Below are 6,306 nucleotides of genomic sequence, written 5' to 3'. Positions count from 1 at the left end.
AGAAAAATTTCACAAATTTGATAAAGTATTAGTCTTTCTGAAAAAATGTCTTCAGTTTCAGAAAAATGCTTACAATTTTGAAAATTTGTTCTCAAGATTTGAAAAATATGCACCAAATCAAAGTATGTTTCATAAAAAAAGTTTCAGTAATTTTAAAAAAACTCGCGTTTCCAAAAGAAGTTCAAATTTTGGAAAAAAATTGTATTTTAAAAAATATTCCAAAAGATGAAAAAACACATTAGGTTTTTTAAGCTATAGAAGACGCTTTAGCTAGAATGTCCAGAGCGAACCAACCAGTGGTTGGATGGTTAGAGAGACTGTGGTATCCCCAGCCCACCAGGGTTCAAATCCTGGTGCTCGCATTTATTCCTGGAGTTATTTCAGGATTTCCGGTGATGCGCATTCAGTGGGAGGAGACGTTCCCGTCGACGACGAGGTGCCTATGGTGACTTCATAAATCTCAAGATAATATGCCGGCTCAGTCTTTCAGAGATGCTCATAGGGGTAGGGTGTTCAAAAAAAAAAGCTAGAATGTCCAGCCCGGCTGTACAGCACCAATTTTGATCTGCTACAGTATTTTTAATAAAAAAAACAACTACAGTACGTCCGTTCTAGGTGATAAAAAACTGCGCTACATAATTATCACCAAAGCGTGATGGTTTTGGTGGCTATTAGCAATTTCACAATCCTGGAATTCGTGTGTTCGATCCCTAATAGTAGCACTATATTTTTTTGATTTTATTAGCACTATATTTTTTTGATTTTGGATCCGTGCTAACATACATAATCATTAATGGGCCGGCCCAAGGCGTCCTCAAAACATGACAGATCTTCGCGACGTACTTTATTATGAAGGGGTATGGATAGATCTCGTCCGTTGATGTGTTCAAGCGAGGGAAACCTTTATCGTCAATACACTGCAGACTGCGGTGTTGCACTACCAGGTTCCAACAGTGCAGTCTGTGTAGTTCTTGAGTGTGTTGAAGTTGATGATCTTCATCTTCACATGCTAGTACACCCTGGTGCACTGGGCATCAGGCTCATAGTCCGGTGTCTGGCACTATCACGTCGTGAAAGTTCCAGTTGGGCAGGCACTACCATAGTTAATTCAGAAGAAATATTTTGTCCACCAAGGATATGGTTGTCCCCTACATGCTTGGATATCATGTTCTCAGTCTCGAGGTCCAACCTACTCTTCTCCTATCTCATTCAATTTGCCATTGAGTCTCTCAATCTACAAAACCAATCTATTCCTGAGACTAAGAATGCATATTTGTCATCGCAAGAGATGCCTTGGCTTCGGCTTCAAGCTTCCATGCTTCCTATTTCATCTTAGTCAGCATGGCATCCTCCTCTTCTCTCTTCTGATTAAATTCTTTGCACCTCAGATGCTCTCACCAAGTACTGCTTGTGCTGAAGAAGAGCTCTGTCCTTCTCGGTGTTCTGCAGCAAGAAGGTTTTCTTAAGCTCGGTAGACACATTTTCACTTCAGTCAACCTCTTAATTTTAAGGACTAACCTGCTCACTTCTTCCGGGGAATTCAGAGAGAAATAGACAGCTTTTCTGTGAAATTGAGCTACGGTTTCTTGATTAAAGAGGAAAAAATTGCCCAACCCATGAACATTGGCGGCTCCAATTCATTGCTTATATAGCCTTTACAACCAAGGAAATGTATAAAAAAAATGGAAGGTGAGTGCTTCAGATATATGAATAGTGAGCCGTCAGCACGACGTGGTATGTTGCACTGACGTCCACCATAGGATCAAAGATCAACGTCCCTTGATCAAGAAGAGGTCGAATCGGTATGCACGGGCCTTAAGTCTGAAATGTTTTAACACTGCAGGGTAATTCTTCAGAAAAGCTCTAGCTGCAGGTGCAGGCAAACTAGAACAGGTGGCCGATGCTTTCCAATCTGAAGCAAATGGCTATGTTATATGCTATAAATATTGCTAGCCAAATGGGCTGTGACAGAGTAATGCTACAAACAGATTCAGTTCAGTTAAGGAAGGCTGTAGCTTCTGAAGAATATGATTTGTCTACACTAGGGTCCATTGTTAGAGAGATTAAGTTTCAGTTACATGTAGGGTTTGCTGATGTGTGTGTTGTAAATTGCCCTCAAGCATGTAATTTGGTGGCACATGGTTTAGCGAAGTTTGGTGCTAGGTTAAATTCTGATGAGTGTGTCACTTGGCTGGGGGATCTCCCAGAGTTTGTACTAGACTCTGTAGCTGGCGATCTGTCCAGCAATGATATGTAAGAGGAATGCAAGCGTGTTCCATTTCAAAAAAAAAAATCTTCAGAAAAGCTTTAAGGATAGAAGGAGGGTATCTCAGCGATGGTTCCTGACAATTCTCTAGTTCAAACTGCACCCTGAAAGCTTTGGTTCCATATCAGATGTCTTCACCAAGAACTGCTTATGCTGAATAAGAGTTGTGTCTTTCTTTGAATTTGGAAGAAAGATGGTGTTCTTATTGAGCTCGAATGACAGGTTCTCCACCCTGTTCAGCTTTCTGTTCAGCGTCTCAATCTACAGGGCCAATCTATTTACTTATTCATGTGACTAGGAGTACTGGTTCTCATTTGAGATGAGAAATGTCTCAGCCTCCACACGCACATTGACCTCATCTTGCAAACTTGACTGCAAACAGTCCACCATGTCATTCAACTGAGTAGATTCTTGCTCCAGCATTTGCAACTTCTGCTCTGCTTTCCCCGTCTCCAATTGTGAGACACAGACTTTTGACTTCAGATCGGTTAACAATTGCAGTTGAACAAGTGTTGCATATGGCTCGGCTCAGAGCAACGGTTTGTTCAGACAATCTAAAACTCCCTTCTTCACCACGCAGAATGCGTCCTCCATGGTTAACTTTTCACGTTCTTGAACTCACTCAACCTATCATTTGTTGTCCCATCTCTAGAGTCAACCTACTTGCCTCTTCCTGCGATGTACTCCCTCCGTTCCTAAATATTTGTCTTTCTAAGATTTCAACAAGTGACTACATACGGAGCAAAATGAGTGAATATACACTCTAAAATATGTCTACATACATCCGTATGTGGTAGTCATTTGAAATGTCTAGAAAGACAAATATTTAGGAATGGAGGAAGTAGCATAGTCCTTCTCCATGGTGCATGGAGACTCTTCGGTCTGTTTGCGCTTGGCACTCTCATCCTCTAGACTAAAGTGGAAGGTTCATATCTCTCTTTTATCTTGTGGAACTTCTTGCTCCTGCATCATGAATCATGATAATCTGGAACAGGTTTCAAGCTTCGATTGCATTGCGTTGTTACGTTAATTCCGCACTGTTCAGATTCTCAACTTCTATGGCCCGTCTCTAAAAGGCAGACAATCTTTTACTGGATTCCTTGTACTGCAGATGGGTTTGTCCTCCTCTGAAATCAAACATGGGATGGCGTCCTTAAGGCTTTGGCATTCATTATCATCGTTGTTTCCCCGCTGAGACTCAGATGAAACTTGTTGCTTCAGACTTTGGCTCTGCTAATAATTTGTAAATTTTATGTTGCAGAGTGATGTGATGATATCATCAATTGTTGTTTCCTTTTAGCATATGAGATTTCAAAACCGGCCTTTTCTTACTTTCCCAGCAAATCACTGGAATGTTTCAGACCTCTGCAACCTGACAAAGAACTTATTTCATCAGATCAGAGTGTGTGCCATTCCTCTTGAGTCTTGATAGTAAATAATTGTGGTGACACACCAAGCGTGGGCAGATCATCATGACCAAACTTGCACGCAAGGGTGCCAGTATTTCTCATATATGTGGCTTCCCTTCTTGGCTTGAGGAGGGCGAGTCCTTAGACATTGCTGGCATGCCGGAGTGTGCCAGTAGCTTGATCATACCTTTCTGTTAAGGCACGGTATGCTCTGTACTCTTCCACATGTTTCATGAGCTCAAAGTGTTCTTTATAGTACATTTCCGCTCTCCTTGTAAATTAAACATGTATAGAGAAAATATTTATCACGTATACGGACAATGTATACAGAAAAATAAAATATGTATGAAACAATTGATCATGTATTCAAAAAAATAGTAAACCAAGCATTTAAAAAAATATTGAACAAGTGTTTAAAAAGTGTTAATCAAGCATTTGAAAAATAATAAATATGTATAGAAGAAATGTTGACAACGTCTTTAAAAAATGATGGAAAAATTTGATCATGTATATAAACATGTAATATAGCATTTGAAAAAAATATTGAACAAGTATATGAAAAGTGCTAATCAAGCATTTTAAAAATGTTAATGTGTTTAGAAAAAATATTGGCCATATGTTCAAGAAATATTAATGTGTTTAGAAAAATGTTAGCCATGTGTTCAAAAAATGTTATATTGCATTTAAAGAATGTTGAATGTACATAGCAAATCAGCTTTCATTGATAACACACAATATTTGGGGCCTCCTTCAGCAATTTTATATTCTTGCCTGCCATTGGCATTCATGGAGGTGTTCTGGTGACCTGGGACGATTATCTCCTACAAGTTGACACGGTTCGGATCAGTGAATATTCCATACAGCTAGGTTAACTTGGGGTTCTTCACCGCATTTCTGGGTCACGACCATCTTTTTTTGCCGCACGTTCAAGGGAAAACCCTATTTGCCGCATGTTGCGGCAAAGAGTCGGGATTCCGTACAGGGCGACCATGACTGGGCCGGCCCCTTTTTTGCTTATTTCTATTTTAACTTTAATTTTCCTTTTCACCCTTTTTCAATTTTTTATATTTCATACAATTTTTATAAATTCAAAAAATGATCGCATTTTATAAGAATTGTTGAAATTTTAAAAAATGTTCCTTTTTTTCACATTTTGTTCAGCAATTTATACAAAATCCTTACTTTTTTGAACAACGATTTTTTAAAACATTCACATTGCTTTTTTGGAGTTTCAAATAATGTTTCTATTTTAGAATTTTGATCAGTAAAGTATAAAAAATAGAAATATAAAATTGTTACCTTTTTCAAAAACAATTATTAAAGGTTCACATTTTTTTAATTTGTTTTAGAGTTACAAATAATGTTAGTGTTTTCAAATTTTGTTCACAAATTAACAAATGTTCATGTTTTCAGTAAAAAAATGAAGTATAAAAAATGTTCGTAGATTTAAGAACTGTTCGTGTTTCTCGGGTTTTTTTGGAAATTTAACAATGTTTCTGTTTTACAAATTGTTCGAGATATAAAAAAAAGTGTGCAAGTTTTTTGAAAAATAGTTCGAAGGCCTTGAGCTCATTCCACCTGGCCATCTTGTCTTCTTTGCGTTCGGCTTGGTCTCTCTCATCGCCACAAGTTCATCCTTGTAAGTGCCACCGAATGCATTCCTCTTCTTTCTTTCTTTTGCAATCTTGTTTCCTTCCGGTCTATTGTTGGCATCTTCATCAACCTCGTCGTCGTCCCTCAAAAAAAAAACCTCATCGTCATCCTCAACGGATATGCTCAGCCTTGACCTCTTGAGAGTGGTCACCGCAATTCTTTGGATCCACTTCTCATTCTTGCATAGCTCTTTGTAGCAATGATGCAAAGTGAAGGTCTTGTGGGCGAACTTGGTGTTCCAATGCTTGAATAGCTCTTGGATGTAGGGGCCATACTCCACCACTTGCACACCACTCGGTGGAGCATGGTTCACTTGGTCGATGCAACCGGACTATCGGTTGCATTGATCATGGATGGTGCTCCAACAATGCCCAAGTGAACCTTGTCTTGGGTGGCCGAATGATCCCAAAACGAATCATAGTTGAGATTATCAAGGCCAACGGGGGCCGAGGACTCCAACGATGCAAGGAATTTGGCCGTGTTCATCTCCGCTCTACAATGTCAAAGCAATCACTATAAACAGTCACTACCGATCATGAACAATCACTATCGAATACCAACGGGATGTGAGGTTTTATTTTTACCTTCTTGGCATTTCATCAAGCACTTGGCGGCCGCGTATTTTGTTGCCGGCTGCGGCCGCCACTCGTGTCGGAGCAGTCGCCGTAGGGGCAGCCGGAGTTGCTGCACTAGACATAGGCTTTGGACGAGGCGCCGTTGCGATCTTCTTCATCTTATTCTTGGTGGCCGCCTCGGCGAGCGCCGACGCCGTCACCATCGGCTTTTGAGCCCGTTTGCCTCCGGTAGGTGCGGCGGGAGGGCGGCGTGCCGTTGCCTGAGACACGGTGGTCACCCCGGACACCATTGGCGCGGTTGGAGGCGGAGCTTGGACCCAGTGGTCCTTTGTCATCCCCAAGCTTTTTTGGCACCGACGGTGGCGCGTGGGTGGTTTCCGGCGACGAAAAGCTGATATTGGTG

Source organism: Triticum dicoccoides, chromosome 6B (genome assembly GCF_002162155.2).
Source record: "Triticum dicoccoides isolate Atlit2015 ecotype Zavitan chromosome 6B, WEW_v2.0, whole genome shotgun sequence".
Lineage (NCBI taxonomy): Eukaryota > Viridiplantae > Streptophyta > Magnoliopsida > Poales > Poaceae > Triticum > Triticum dicoccoides.
The sequence above is the reverse complement of the archived record's forward strand: the minus strand, read 5'-3'. Positions refer to the sequence as shown.